The 16,323-nt window shown below is 39.1% G+C and overlaps 1 non-coding gene across 1 annotated transcript; it reads left to right on the forward strand.

Moving 5' to 3' along the window:
- Positions 1 to 565: 565 nt before the first annotated feature.
- LOC120588701 (small nucleolar RNA SNORA7) lies at positions 566 to 704 on the forward strand. Its single transcript, XR_005649285.1, has one exon. It is a non-coding gene; the product is annotated as a small nucleolar RNA SNORA7 (small nucleolar RNA).
- The last annotated feature ends 15,619 nt before the right edge of the window (positions 705 to 16,323 follow it).

Here is a 16,323-nt window from a genome sequence, read left to right on the forward strand (position 1 = left end):
TTAAGGAAAAATTCTTCTCCTGCAATGACAAATAATATAAAAGAAATGAGCACAGGAACCTATGCAAAGGTACGATAAGGAAAAAAAATGAAAAAGAGCAGGAAACCAAGTGGTAAACAAGCAATATACCCTGGAATAATATTGCTAGGAAGCAGACAATAATTGTGATCAAATATTTCATCTTGAATTTTTAAAACATGATGTAGCAATTGCCTCTATGAAACCAGAACAAAAAGCAAACCATGATAAAATTCAGGAAGGATACAGTGAGATGATGGGATGAAGTGAAGTGGCAGAGCTCAGATGTCAGTGCAAGCCCAAAAACAAAGCTCAGCCTTCAGCTACTCATAGTACTAGTAGAACACAAAAAGGATAACACAGACAGGAGGGGAAATTTGAGCGTGATTATCACTAGAGCGTGATTAGAGGGGCTAGACAAGCTTGCCTCCAGGACTCCAAGGTGGTCTGCTATAGTTTTCTGTCCAGCTTTAGGGCTAACTCTGACTACAACTTTTAAAAGCTATCATGTATTCAGGGAGCTCAAAGTTAAAAACAATAGATTGTTGACCTCCCAGGATTGCATCTGGAGAGTGGCTAATATTCTTCCAGTTTAGGAGATGGGAGGGAATACAAGCCTGGCGGAGGTACCCATTCCATTCCCGCTTGCTCAGTAGCTGGTGATTGGAAGACACTCTGCAACAACACTTAAAGAAAAAACAAAAAACAAATAAACAAAAAAACAAAAAAAAAAACAATAGATTGTCTCAGAGTCTCTCTTGGCTGTCAAATACTTGCATGGGGGATTTAATTTAAAGGAATTATGCCAAAAAAATAATTACTATAAGTAAATATCTTAGAAATTCTTAAATCCCTTTACATACCAATACACATATATACTCTTAGATAAGTAGATGATAGATAGATAGGTAGATAGATGATGATGATAGATGATAGATGATAGATAGATAGACATATATACTGTAAATTAAGTGTATTAGCCTAGCTCTTTCTACTAGAGACTACAAATAATGCTACTTTTGCTTCTCATTGCCAAATTACATTGGCTTAAGCCCTCAATTAGCTTGCTTTTAGAAAATCTAGTTCTGTTTGTTTGCTTGTTTGTTTGACTGGGTTTTTGTTTTTTTGTTTTTTGTTACCATGTTTTCTACACTATCACTGGAAATTCCTGGAAAATGCTTCCTTGCTCCTAAATCCATTCCAGTTATGCCATGCCTGCTCAGTAGTGATCACCCACGTCTGAGCCATCCTGAGCCACCATTTGCTTGGCCACATCTCTCCCTTAGAGGTTCCTAAAATGCCCTCCCTTATTTTTACAGACTACCAGCTAAAACCAGGTTGTAATGTTTAATGAAGACTTTCTAGAATCTGGTGGTTAACATAGGGGAATTATAACACAGGCCAAGAAACTCCCCAGGTTTAGAAAATTCCACAGTAGCCCTCCGTAGAAAATAGCTTTGTTTAAATCCCATCCTGAAATCATGTAGTAAAGCAACTAAAGTTTATTTCTCTCCTAACCCAATGAGTGAATCTTTGCACACATCTTCCCTCCAGGAGTTCAGACCCAAGCAGAGGAAGAAATTGCCTACTCACAACAGTATAAAGCCCCCTTCCAGCTGCCTTGTCTCATGTTGCAGGATCTAACTTTTCCCAGAATGATTGACAGCAGAAATGTCCCATTCCCTACCAGCAGGGAAGGGTAACCTTGCCCCAAATGGGCAAACAGTTTCTCAAGAAGTCTAGGTAATTCATTCTTCTATAGGATCACAGTCTAGCACAAGGTCAAGCACAGCAAACCCAATCTAGTTTATTTCAAGAGAACACCCTCCAGTCATTTTTAGTCTTGTGGCTTGATCACCTATGAACAACTATTTTCAAAGCAATACATATGCATACCTTTTCTAAAACTAAGAAATAACGTGCTGTCTATAATTTATACATTATCGTTCAGGTCGGTTTAGCTTCTTGGACCATACATATCAAACCCATCCATTCTAGAATGAAGTGTAGCCATTCTCTGAAGAGAGCCCCTGGTGAACCATGCCTCCTGGTATTAAACCCTTGAGTAGTCCTTTCTAACACAAAATCTGGACTAGTCTTATGACTCACCAAATAGTATGTGGCAGAGGTGACATTATGCCAGTTCTAGGCCTAAGCCTAAAGAAGTCCTGGCAGCTTCTACTTTTGTACTTTTGGGAGCCCTGAGCTGCCATGTAAGAAATCTGGCGACCCCACTAAACAGACCACATAAGGTAGAGGTCATGTAGAACAAGGTCCTAGCCTTCCGCCCATCCCTACTCCAAACATGTGAATGATGGCATCCTGAAGGTTTCAGCCAGGCCACTGTTTGCAGCCACCTGAGAGGCCCCAAACCACTATGTTTTGGAGTACATTGTTATGCAAGTATAGGTAGCTGAAACAGAGCCTTTGTCCTTCATGAAATTCAAAGGAAAAAAATTTACCTCAGAGGCAAACTTTCTACCTTTCATCTCTTACCTACTTAAAGTTGTAAAATTGTTTCCCTTTCAACATTTCAAATACATTAGGGCCAGTGTATAGTTAAGCTTCCAGCACAAAGTATCATTACTTTCTTATCCTCTTAGCAGTCTTGGTATAGCTCAGAGCCTTCGCAGGAGAGCTTGGCCCTGAAATTAGATCACAGGGAAACTCTTTCCTCCTTCCATGCTTAACTCTAAGGATTGTGGTCTTTCTCTATTACAGTAAGACAGTTGGTTAAATTAAAGAAGCCTGCTCAGGAAAGAGAATGCATTACATTAAAAGTTTTGTAAGCAGACTTACAAGTATATTTGTAATGTACAGCATAGTGACTAAAGTTAGTAATACTATATTGCATATTCGAATTTTGCTAAAAGAGTAGATCTCAAAAGTTCTTACCACAGGAAAAAAATTTTTGTAACTATGTATGGTGATAGATGTTAACTAGGCTTATTTTGATGATCATTTAACAATATATACAAATATCGAATCATTATGTTATATACCAGAAACTAACATAATGTTACATGTCAATTATACCTCAATTTTTAAAAAAGGAATCAATGCAATAACATATAAAAAGATATTCCACAGCACTAATAATAAAAGATGTGTATTAAAGTATCAAGAAGAAAAAAAGTATCAAGAGACCATTTTTCACATAACGTATTGGTAGAGATTCAAAAGGCAGATTATGCTGTGTTGGTGAAGGAAACAGCCTCCTTATATATAAATACTGTGGGTGGAATTTTTTCAAGTTTTGCAAATGTAAAAAGAAAGAAAGAAAAGAAGCACACACATATAAAAGGTTAAAAATTAAACTAGAAATATGATTATGAAATAAAATATAAATGTAGCAGAATAGAGTATATTGTACTCCTAGATTTAAATTAAAATTTTATTCTAATCTGATCTTACAACATGGTATAAGGCAAGTTCATCCTGACCAGTACCTAAGGGAATCATTACTGGGGCAATGGTTACATTGTGTGACTGTCTTACCTAAGATATGTTCTTGCAACATAGAGCAAGAAGATAGTATTCTATCTGCATTTACCCAAATAAACACATGTATAGCCATTTTCCAATTACTCAAAAGCAATAGCAAGGGTATATCACTTGTTGCTGATAAACCATCTTCTGACAATTAGCTCCCTCTCATCATGCCAAGGTCCATTATCTTGATCTTCACACAGGCCTTCTACTCCTGGTCCACAACTCACAAAGTCTATAGGAAGACAATTTCTGTCTATTCGCTCAACTATCCATTCATTCACCAAATATTCACTGAGAACTTACTATAGATAGGTACTCTTCAAAACACTCCGAACAAGGCGAAAACTCAATTCTAGCTGCCCTATTGCTGCTGCAACAATCAACAGAGCATTTTGTAGTTTACAAAGTATATTCAAACACATGACATCTTCAAGAGGAAAAAAAAAAATGGCATAGATAATAGAGGCTCTGTTTATCTCTCTGGCAAACAAGGAGCAAACATCAAGGAAAAATCGCCTGGGATCTAGATGAACAAAACATACAACTAGGGAGAAGTCCAAGAAGTCACCCTGCAACAGCAGAAGGTAGGACAGGGCAAGGACTCAAGTCTAGGACATGAGGCTGTCCAGTTTCCAACGACTGAGTGAGACGAAGCTGCGGCAGAAGCCTCTTAAAGGGGCAATGTCCGTGAGAGGATTTTCGTGGTGACAGACCTACTCACTCTGAGCACCAGTGCCGATTCAGCTGCGTGCAGGGGGCACCAGCGACTTACAGGGAGACACTGTCGGAGTGAGAGCTGAGGAGAGAATCGCTCTCTACAGAAGTACCAGCGGTATCCATTGTTCCCTGTTGAGCCCTCTATGCTACCAGTGCATGGACACAGCACCGCCATAGCTGTGACATCATCAAACTGGATAACAGAGGTCGCTCTGCACAGAGTATTCCCTGAAACCTCACCTCCCCCAACTTGGGCCCCACCTAAGCCACATCCAGGTATATCCTCAGCGAGTCAGTTCTTCTTGTTGAGCAGCACCTAGAATCACTCTGGAGGCAGCTGGCCTCGGTTTCCAATGTGGCCTTTTGAGGCAGCTGTAAGCACAGCATCTGTGGATTGCTTGCTGAATCTTAACAGGTGGCCTTGGAGGGACATAGGCTTGGCCTAAATTTGGCCTGCAGCTGAGCCTCTCCAGGACTGTGCCACTGGACACCTACTTCACAAATCCACATTAATAAGACCAAGAGACTTCAGACCGTTGCTTAGTACATAGAAACAGACACAAAAAGGCAGCCAAAATGGGAAGACAAAGAAGCAGAAACCATATGAGAGAACAGAACAGAGATCCAGAAATAATGAAGTCAAGTAATTCAGTAGATGTAGAGTTCAAAACACTAGTTATAATACTAGTGTTCAGATACTCAATGAACTTTTGGAAAGGGTAGATAAATTCAGTGAGAACTTCAATGAAGAGATTTAAAAAAAAACAAAAATGGAAATGAAAATTATAAAAGGAACCAGTCTGAAATGAAGAACACATTATCTGAGATGAGAAGTATATTAAATGGAATAAACAAAGTGAATAAAGAAGAAGATAGAATGACCTATATAGATATGGGAAAGCCAAGCATACTCAATCAGAATGGCAAGAGATAAGATGCCAAGACTATAAAAAAAAAATTTAAGGAGCATATGGGACACTATTAAAGGTAAAAATGTCCATCTGATTGGTGTATCGAAAGGAAAACAAGATGTTGAACAGCTATTTGAAGCAATAATGATGGAAAACTTCCCTCATCTGGTGAAGGAAATGGACATACAAGACCAGGAAGCTCAGAAAACCCAAAAAACCAGGGATACAAAGAGGTCCACACCAAGACACATCATAATTAAAATGCCAAAAGTTAAATACAAAGAGAGAATCTTAAAAGCAGCAAGAGAAAAGCAGATAGTTACCGACAAGGAAACACTCATAAGACTGGCAGCTGATTTCCCAAAAGAAACTGTACAGGACAGAAAAGCTTGCACAAAATATTCGACATGATGAAGACCCAGGATCTACAACCAAGAATACTTTATCCAGCAAAGCTATCATTTAGAGTCAAAGGACAGATAAAGAGCTTCCCAGACAAAAATAAGCTAAAGAAATTTATCACCACCAAGTGTTGATATGTTGGAGGGACTTCTTTAAGAAGAAAAAACATGTATCAAAAGCAGAAATAAAGAATGATATTAACTACATTCCTATCAACAAGTACCTCAAATGGAAAAAAATTAAGCGCTCCAACTAAATGATAGAGCGGCTAAAAGGATAAGGAAACAAGACCCTTACATGCTGCCTACAAGGGACTCACTTCAGATTTAAAGGCACACACAGACTAAAAGGAAGGGGTTGGAAAAAGATATTGCTTTGATGGACCTGGAATACTTAAGTCAGACAGAGAAAGATAAACACTATATGATTTCACTTATATGTGGAATCTAAGGAATGAAAAGAACAAACTAATCAAAAACAGTCTCACAAATATAGTGGACAATTTGGTGATGGACGTGGGGGGAAGGTTAGGAGGCTGGGAGAATGGGGTGAAGGGTTAAAGAACAAATTAATAGCTGATGGATGGTCATGGGGATGGGGAGCACAACATAGGGAATGCAGTTAGCATTAATATGTTGGCTAGGTGGAGGGTCACGGGGGAGGGAGCAATTGAAGGGATCATTTTATGAGCTCTATAGATATCTAACCAATGTACTGTATACTTGCAATTAATTAAAATAAATAAATAAAATAAAATAAATAATTTTAGAAACAACAACACATTACATCCTCTGGTGTATCAAAGTGGTCACTAAACACTTAAACTTCTCAACAAAGATGAGGATAATTCTACTCAAATATTTCTAGGTTGGTAGTAGTTTCATAACTTTAGCACCATTTAATGAGAATTATTGTGGCCATGAATTATTCCAAACATAAAGAATGACAGGAATATTTCTGCAGATAGAGATCTAATAGAATTTTCTTATCGATAAGTGGTCACTATGTAGGTGATGATGCCATTGCAAATCACGATTTATAAATAATCCAATGTACTTGAAAACTAACTGCACCTCTCAATAATAGAATGACTCAAGCTGACATAGAAAAACAAATGAAAAGCACACTATGATGATAAATGTTTTATAAATATCTACTTATATTAAACTTGGGTGAAAAATGGGGAGGGGAGAGCTACACTCACATGTTTCTTTCTAGTTCCTGAGTATTTCTCAGAATTTTTCTCATGAAGTAGTCAGACAGTTTTATGCTTCATGCCTTAGGACAATGTCCAAATTTCCCTAGGTGTACCTGCTAAATTATTGAATAAGCCCAGACAAATGATAATACTTACTAAATATTTTAAGACCAAAAAAAAAAAAAAAGCATTTGAACCTGTGGCAATGTTTTCTAAAAATTGATGAATTCTAGAAGCTGCAAGGCTAGAAATCAAAACTATTCAAAAGATAGTATGGATTTCTCATATTTAAAATGTGAGCATTAGCATTGTATTTGCTAAAACGTGGTTGTCTATTTCATTATGTGAAAAAAAATTTGAACACATTTGATGTGGGTGGCTGAATGATAGTGGTCATTTGAAACTTGTTCCTCAAAGGTTATATCTAGGAGTCAAGAAACTTAAGTTCTAGTTTTGTTTTTCAGTTCAGAATGAAGATAATAAATGTTAAAGTTATTAATTTTACAGATAATGAAAAAATGATGAGAAAGAAAATGTGATTGCCCTATTTCCCTATGACTTCAAAGATCCTGTAGACACAACTTCATTTATCTAGAAAAACAACCCTGCTAATTATATTTCATATAATTATATTATTATATATAATAGGCTAATCTTATAGTTGTCTGTTTTTATGGAAAGAGAATTTAGGCCTTGGGAGAACTGTATAAAAGTGGAAAAACCAGAATGAAATCCCTAGATCTTCTAACTCTGGCTCAGACTACAATCTCCTTGCACCCTGAGATGCATTTCCTCCTTGTTTAACTGGTTCAGTGGATTGTAAGCTCCTCAGTAGTGGGAATGTGCCTTTTTCATTTACCCTGGTTTCTATGTCACCTCTCACTCTTGATTCTCTTCCTATCTCTCTGGTCATTTCTCAAGTGGGTTTTGTTTTTGTTTTTGTTTTTGTCATTGTTTGGGTTTGTTTGTTTGTTTTGTGGGCTCCTTTCTACTACATACCCAAGTCTTGCAGCTATTGGCCTTCTTTGGCCTCTTTTCCTTTTGATGCTATTCATTTCCTGAGAGTAAAAATTTTTTTGCTGTCTTCACCTACCAACCATACTTTAATCTCCAATACCAACCTCTCTCCTTAACTACAAACCTACTATCCAACTGTCTACTGCGTGGTTCCCAGTGAATGACTGTAAGTACCTGTGGTTTAGCATATCCAAAGCTGAGCTCCTCATCTTCCCCTGAACACCTGCTCTTCTTTGTTTTCACCTATCTCAATGAATAGCATATCCATCTACTCAAATGTTGAAACAAGAAAACTGGCAATCATTGAGGATTCTTTTCTTTCCCACAGACCCTACATCCAGTCAAGTTCTAGCTATAAGGCTCTAAAATCTTTCTCAGAACTACCTTTGCTTCTCCATTCCTATTGTTGACTGCCTTCTTTTCTTCAAAAATTTTTATCACTTTTCTCATGAACAAAACACCAGGCCCCCTTTACTGATATCCCTGACTTCAGACAGCCCCTGACCACCCATTCACCACAATGCCCCCTAAAGCAGCTGTGTATGTCAATCCTTCATTAACTTTCAGTGGATCCCCATTCAGGATAATATGATGTGGTCTTTCTCTACCTATCTTACACCAATTTCATACTTTTATAAATTCTTCCTTGCTGCATTTATGCTCCAGAAATACCCAACTCTTTGTAACTCCAAGTATACTAGGCCACCCTGCCTTTGTGTGTTTGATTATCTCTGATGCCTAGTGGGCAATGCCTACCATCCCTTCAAGTCCTGGTTCAAGCATTCTCTTCTCTGATTCCCCAAGGCAGGTTTTGTCCTTCCTCCTCCATGCCCATTGCATCATCCACATACTATTGTTAGAGCATTGACAGCATAGATTGTGAGTCAGGATCATATTTTGATATATTAAGTTATATATTTTTTCTTTGATAGTAAGTTATATTTTATAGATAAAAAAGTGCACAAAACAAAGTGTGCAACTCAATGTGCACTACTGCAGTAGTGCACTACTGCAGCACCACTATCCAGCACTATTGGATAGTAAGGAGGTTCTTTTATGGCCCCTCCTGTCCAGATAATACCCTCCAAAAGTAACCTCTAATCTTTTAATACCGCAGATTAGTTTTGCCTCCTTTTGAACTTCATGTAAATGAAATCATATAAAATCACATCTTTTTATATCTAGCTTCTTTTGCTCAACATTATGTCATTAAGCTCTATCTATATTGTTACATGTAGCTGTAGTTTTTTTCTAATTGCTGAGTAGCATTCCATTGTGTGACTACCATCATTTATTAATTCTACTATTATGGACATTAGGATTTTTCCCGGTTTGTTTTTTGTGTGTTTATTTGTTTTTTACTATTATGAATAATACTGCTAGAAAATTCTTGCACCTATCTATCAGTGAATTTAAAGACCCAGTTCATATTGACCCAAGAGTGGAATTGCTGGTTCATGAAATATGCTCGTGCTTAGATTTAGCATAAAACAATAAGAAATTTTCCAATTAATATTCCCCAAAGCAAGCAAATATATAGATAAATAGGTAGATATTAAATAAATAAATATGATAGATAAATATCATATCTATCATTTATCTATTCTCTATCTATCTATCTATCTATCTATCTATCTATCTATCTATCTATCATCTGTCTGTCTGTCTGTCTGTCTATCTAACGCCACATCCTTGGCAACTCATTATTACCAGTCTTTTTAATTTTAACTTTTCTAGTGCAGATGTTAACAGATCAAACTGTGATTATCCAACATTTTCTATTCCCAGAATCTTGTACTGCCTCCACTCTACTTCCATTTGGGCAGTAGTGAGAATATTCTGTATTCACTGTCCTTGGCATAGAGTTGGTAGAGCAGAAATGCAGACAAGAAAGGACAGAATCAATGCCTCGGTTTTTTTGTTTTAAAAATAGACTGCAAAACTCATGCCAGAGGCAGTAGTTTGAGAGGAAATGTCTTTAGTCTCAAAAGCCTTTCTTTTAAGCATCATCAATGTCTGGATTTTTAGTATCTGAAGCTAAAATCCCCACAAGTTTGGGGCACTCGGATATTTCTATCATCAATAAATTTGAAAAAAAAAATGTATGCTTGTGTAAGAATGAGTTTTTCCCACTCTAGCAGAGGTAAAGATCCTCTGGACAGAGGTAAGGAGCAAGAACAAGTATGATGAGTCTGAGGGTGAAGTGAGGGGAAATAATAGAACCTCCAAGTTGTCTGGCATCTCTCAATGGAGAGAGAACCTGCTCCTGAATGGAACACATGTCATAACATCTGCCTGCACCCAGCATGGAATGGGCACAGAATATAAATGGCTTGAAGGTGTATCAAAGCCAAGAGTACTTGATATAGCCCCACTGCCTTTCCCAGAGCCACAAAGTCAGTTGAACAAAAGCCAAGAATTCCCCATGTCCTAAGAGAGATGTGAAGGTAAGCGAGAGAGCAGAGGAGCCTGAAGGGAAGTCTTATCATTGGAAAGATGTGACATAGCAGCAGATAATTATCTGGACCTCCTGACCAATGATCTGATAAGAAAATAAAATCACCTCAAAAGATTCCAGTGGGAAAGATGAAGAACAACCAAGAACCTGGTAGAATGTGGCCATTAAGTCCCAGACACCAACTAATCTTCTCCTTCCTCATCAGAATGTCCTGAAACAGCCCTCAGAATTGATATACAACCCTAGAGTGAAGAGGAGAGAGACAAAAGTCTGATTGGCTGAGAAAACCCAATTGATTAAGATTATATTTCTGTCATCAGGCAGAATTTGGGTTCAAACTAAAATTTAAGCTTACTTATAGCAAAAATTAGAAAAGTTTTGTTTCTTGCACACTCAGAAATGTGAAATTTGTCTGGGCTATATATTAGTCTGGGTTCTCCAGAGAAACAGAACCAATAAGATATATATATAATGATTTGCTAAAAGAAATTGGCTTATATGATTATGGAAGTTGAGAAGTCCAAGATCTGCAGTCAGTTAGCTGAAGACTCAGGAGAGCCAATGGTATAGTTCCAGTTTGATTCTGAAGACCTGAGAACCAGGAGGGCTAATAGTGTAAGTTCCAGTCTAAATCCAAGTTCAAAAGCAGGAGAAGACCTACATTCTAGCTCGAAGACTGCCAGGCAGAGAGAGAGAAAAGTCTGCCTTCATCAGCCTTTTATTTCTTTAAGCCTTCAATGGATTGGATGAGGCCCACCCACACTGGGGAGAACAATCTGCTTTGCTCAGTCTACTGATTCCAAAGCTAATTTTATACAGAAACATTCTCACAGACTCAGAAATAGTGTTTAACAAGACATCTGGGTGCACCACGGCCCAATCAAAATAACATGTAAAATTAACCATCACAGTCTACAATGTCTTTTATCTGTTCTCATATCTGTGTACACACTAGACCATACATTCCTTGTGGTAAGGACCATGACTTTTTTTTACCTCTGGCTCCCCAGCACTTATCATAGTACCTGAAATACAGAGGGTCTCAATAAATATCCAATGGATCTAACCATTTGATGCTTACTTGAGCTTCATATTCAATTATCACAAATCCAGAGTGAGGTAAGCTGATCCATGAGCACAATCCATTTAGTGGGTGCTTCATATGTGTTTGAGACAGAGAAGAGGAGAAAATGGAGGTAAGGGGAAGGTAGCCTTTGGAAGAGCTTAGTAGGCACATTTGTTTGTTAATCACTAGAAATTATAAGGTTATAAGATCACAGAGAACTCCTTTAAGGGCTGTGGAATCAGTGTAGGATCTAACCCAAAACAAAGTCAGGCATTTTCCCCCAAAGCCTGCAGATAGGTATGGTTTTGGTGCAGGTAGGTTATACCTTTGCCTCCACGGCATAATTATAGGGACCCAAGCAGTTCCCTGCAGATCCTTCTCATCTGCTCCTGCCGGATGATGTTGGTATTCCATTGTCAATACTCCATTCCTTTAACCTGAGATTTTGATCATCGCTAAAATGGATACATGTTTAGGAGAAATAATATTTTGAGTTGTTATCATGCTTGGGTGACCGAAAGAAGGAATAAGATCGAGCAAAAGAAAGTAACAAGTACCTGGAGATTGGAAGGGGGACTCCCTGTATAGAGAAAAGCAAATAGAGAAGTCTGGGTGCAGATTCTTTGTGGACTTTGCAGTTCTGCCTAGGACCTCCTGTACTTGTGCAAAAACAGGATCTAGTCTAGCTCTGGCAAGACTGGAGAAAGAGAACAGAGATGCCCTCTCCCCTCCCACCTATTCCTTGCAGTAGTTATTGGTGTTATGAGAATTGTCCTGGCCTGCTTGGCAGTGGTTTTCTGTCCTGGATTAGTTGGTGCTTTTCTAGGGAAGAAGGGAACTGAGATGGACTGCAGTAGAAGTAAACCTTGGAGCATGTGCCAACTCATCAAATTGCTTCCTGGGATTGTGATGCAGAGAACTATGTAATTATGTGACTGTAATACCTATAAGTTGGCTAGAAGAAATTACACCCAATTGCCAAGAGCAATGAGAAAAGACAGATTTGTTGGAGCCAAGCCATTTGTATGGAGGCAAGCCATGTGGAAGCTTGGGTTTTCTGATGAGAAGATAACACTGAATTAAATCTAATTACTGCAGGAAGTCACTTTCACTCTCCAAAGCAAGTGATGGCTCTAGCAAGGCTGGATCTAATTTTCTGCCAGAGCAACCCATTGTTCTCTTCATTTAATCAGGTCCTCTTGAATGGATTGAAGAGGATCCCAATTTCTGACTTCATCTCAGCTCTGCTCTGTCCCAGTTATTGAACAAGTTATGTATGCCCTTGGCCCTTGGTGTAGCTTAGAAACAAATATATAGTCATTGGTTGTACTTAGGTGTCTTTGGAAACTTAGCATCTCAAAATGAAATGGATTCAGGAAGAAGACATGTGGTGTAACATCCTACTTGTACTTCCTCTTTCAACTTCACCTTTTCTGCCAATGGCTCTGCCAATTTCTCAGCCTGTATGTTGGCATGGTGAAGTAAGCTCTTGCCAGGAGGTGAAGAAATGCTTGTTGATATTATATCAGGGAAACAACTTAATCACTAGTTCGTCTCGATATAGAGTTAGCAGGACTTTAGTGCCAGAGCTTGAAATGCAAGTTTTCCCCCAGGGTTTTCACAGTGGGAGAAACTGGGCAGGGGTGAAATGTCCCTTCATTGTGCCTGAGAGACAACTGCAGGTATGAGAATAAATAGGTGTGAAAGAATAAATCCACACTGTCTAGACTGGGAAAACATTGAAAAGAAATCAAGAGTCTTTTGTAATGCTGCTACTGACATCTTAGAATCAGGACAATGAAAACAGCAGTTCCCTCCAAATATCACTGTATTAGGTTCTCCAGAGAAACAGAACCAATAAGATAAATATTAGAGATATAGATACAGACACAGACATGGACACAGACTCAGACTCGGACTCGGACACAGACACGGACACGGACAAGGACACGGACATAGATTTGTGGTGATTTCTTATGAGAAATTAGTTCATATGAGTGTGGAGGCTGAGGAGTCCCATGATCTGCTATCTACAAGCTGGAGACCTAGGAAAGCCAATAGTGTAATTTTGTCTGAGTCTAAAGGTCTGAGAACCAGGGGAGCCAGCCACTGGTATAGATCCTAGTGCATAGGCGGGGAAGATGAAATAAGATGTTCCAGCTCAATGGTGAGGCAGGAAAAAAAAACAGGGTAAATTCCTCCTTCCTCTGCCTTTTGTTCTATTCAGGCCCTCAGTGGATTGGATGAGGGGGTGAAGCCCACCCACAATGAGGAAGGCAATCTACTTTACTGAGTCTACCGATTTAAATGCTAACATCCAGAAATACCCTCGCAGACATAACCAGAAATAAAGTTTAATCTAGGCAACGTGCAACCAGTCAAGTAGACACATAAAATTACCATCACAATCACAATCGTACCAGCGAGTTTTTCTTGTTTTTTTTGTTTGTTTGTTTGTTTGTTTGTTTTTCAGTTTAGAGCCTTGAAATGTTTAGCTCTTTTCTCCTTCACTTGGGTTTACATGGTGACTTTTATAAAATATTCATCAAAAATTCTTCGTTACCTTTAAGTTTGAGTTTAATTTATAAACATTTTTATTTAAACAACATGCTGGGGATATTTTTCAAGTGAAGTTAAGTTGCACTTATAAGGAAGGTAGAAAGAAAATGAAATGTGAAAGATAAATCCCCACCTCCCCCTCACTTGTAGTTCATGTTTACAAGTTGTCCATCCCTACCACTTCCCTGCTCTTCCCTTGCTTCTAAAATTATCCCGAGATCATCTGGCTATGTTCCCCCTAGGGTGAAAACACATTTATAATGAATGTCCCATGTGGTCACTTTTTATGATTTCTGCTTTTAAGGAAATGAATGCAGATAGAATGGACCTGAGCCAGCCTCCTTTCTCCAGCCTTCCTGTTTCCTTGCCTCCATCTTTGCATAGGGACTCCTAGAGACCAGGAAATCTCTGCCAGTCCCTTCTTCATTCTTATAGGTGACAGAGGCAGCTAGATGTCTACCCACAGCCACTTCCTCCTCTTCCTCACTAATAAACCTTTATTTTACTGCAAATTTCAATATGTTCAGTAAATACAGTTACTTTTTCCAGCCTCCCAGGTGGAAAAGAGGGGGTAAGTGGCAAAGTTTTGGCTGACAAGGTGGAAACAGAAGTTGTTGAGTAGGATATCTGCAAAGTTCCTCAAAAGAGAGAAACAGCTCACCTGGACTTTCCCATAATACTTTCCTCTTCCTCTTTCTTGCTTATGTATATTAAGAACAAACACAGAAGAAAGCTACATATATTACAAGGATATATATATTCAAGAGTACATCTCAGTCACATCAGAATGGGGTCCCTCAGTGGGCAGGAGATGGGAGTGAGTGGCTGATGTGAATGAGGAAAAGCACATTTTAAAAAAGAGAAGGGCCCTGCACAGACTATTGATGAGAATGTGTTCTGAGGTAGGTGCTTGTTTAAAACTCAACTCTGTACCTGCTGTCTTGAAAAAAGGAGGATGAGGGGCGAAGGAAGGCAAAGGAGAGCCAAAGTTACTGTCAAAAAGTTACTGTCAATAATTCTATGAAACTCTCAGTATAACACATGGAAAAATTCATCTTGCATCAACTGACTCAAGAAATCATGACAACTCTCCTAGCCTCAAATATTCCCAATCTTGCCAGAGTCTGACTTTACTCCTGGGAGCTCTCAAATGTCCAGCAGTACAGCAGCCAGTAGTACAGTGCTCTGTGGATGACTAAGGCAAATTCTCTGCTTCCAGTACCTTTTCCTCCAGATGTAAGCAAAAATCCTGTTGCACCCCTGCCAGAAGGACATGGGCAGCTATCCAGCCTTTATGTCTCAGATCCAAACACTGGATTCCCTTTCCGGATACTCTGTCCTGGGCTTGCATACCCCCACCCCACCCCCATCCTGCTCCCCACAGCTTCAGAACCTAACTTTCTGTTTAGGTTCTGCTCTCCCTATGGGGAGATTGCTGGCTGCCTTCTTCCGCTAAGCAGAAGTGCATGAAATTAAATGTTAAGTAAAACCTCTGTGTCGTGAACAGGTTTTTGACTGAGGAGCCTTACAATAGAAACCGAAAAAAGAGTGTGGGAGGCTGTCACTAGTAACCTCATGAGCCATGCCTTGACTCCTGGCATTCGCACCCTTGTGTATGTAGTCTCTTCTCTTTGACTCTCGATGGCTGTGACATGCATTAACCAATAGAATGAGGCAACAGTGATGCTGGGCCAGTTCGGGGCCCAGAACTTACGAAGGCCTGGAAGCTTCTGCTTTCGTACTCCACACTCCAAGGGAAGCCAGCTGCTGTGTCGGAAGGCCTGCTGCGCTGAGGAAGCCCACAGGAAGTTTTAGGTGGTTTGTTACCAACACAATCGAAACAAAGAGCTACTATACTGTTTTATGTTTAAGGTTTGGAAATAGAAAGATTTAGGGAGAAAGGTAGTATTTCTTCACGCCAGGGAAAGAAAGTTGACAGTCCTCCAACCCATGCGTAAGAGTATATTTGCCATCTTGGAACTTTGAACGAATACTAACTTTATCCCACTGCACGTCTTCCTCTCTCCTTCCCCCTCCTCCCTGTCCCCTGGAATTGCCTTATGTTTCTCCCAGTCCTGGGGATTTACTGTGCTATGCCATCTGCCTGTAGTGGCTCCTCTTTTCATCTCTATATCAAGATCCCACACTTCTTCCAAACCAGTGTAAAGTAGAACCACTTTGTAAAGTTTCCTGTAAATGTTCTAGCCCCAGTGAGGACTCTTCCTTTCCTCTGAACTCCATTCCCATAGCAATTCTAGAACAGAAAATTGATTTGGCCATTAGCCACTTTGTAACATCATTTCTCTTATTGTCTCTTAAACTGATATGTGAATGTATTTTGATTTAACTTTCTACTGTTTTTTTTTTGTTCCCCTATTGGATTGTAACTTATCAAGGACAAGAACACATGTGTCTCTTCAATAAAAAGTCAGTGTGGGTAAAGGAGATCAAATATATGGTAGCCGAAGGAAACTGGACTTTGGGT

The sequence above is a fragment of the Pteropus medius genome, unplaced genomic scaffold (genome assembly GCF_902729225.1).
Source record: "Pteropus medius unplaced genomic scaffold, Ma_sr-lr_union100, whole genome shotgun sequence".
In the NCBI taxonomy this organism is placed as follows: domain Eukaryota; kingdom Metazoa; phylum Chordata; class Mammalia; order Chiroptera; family Pteropodidae; genus Pteropus; species Pteropus medius.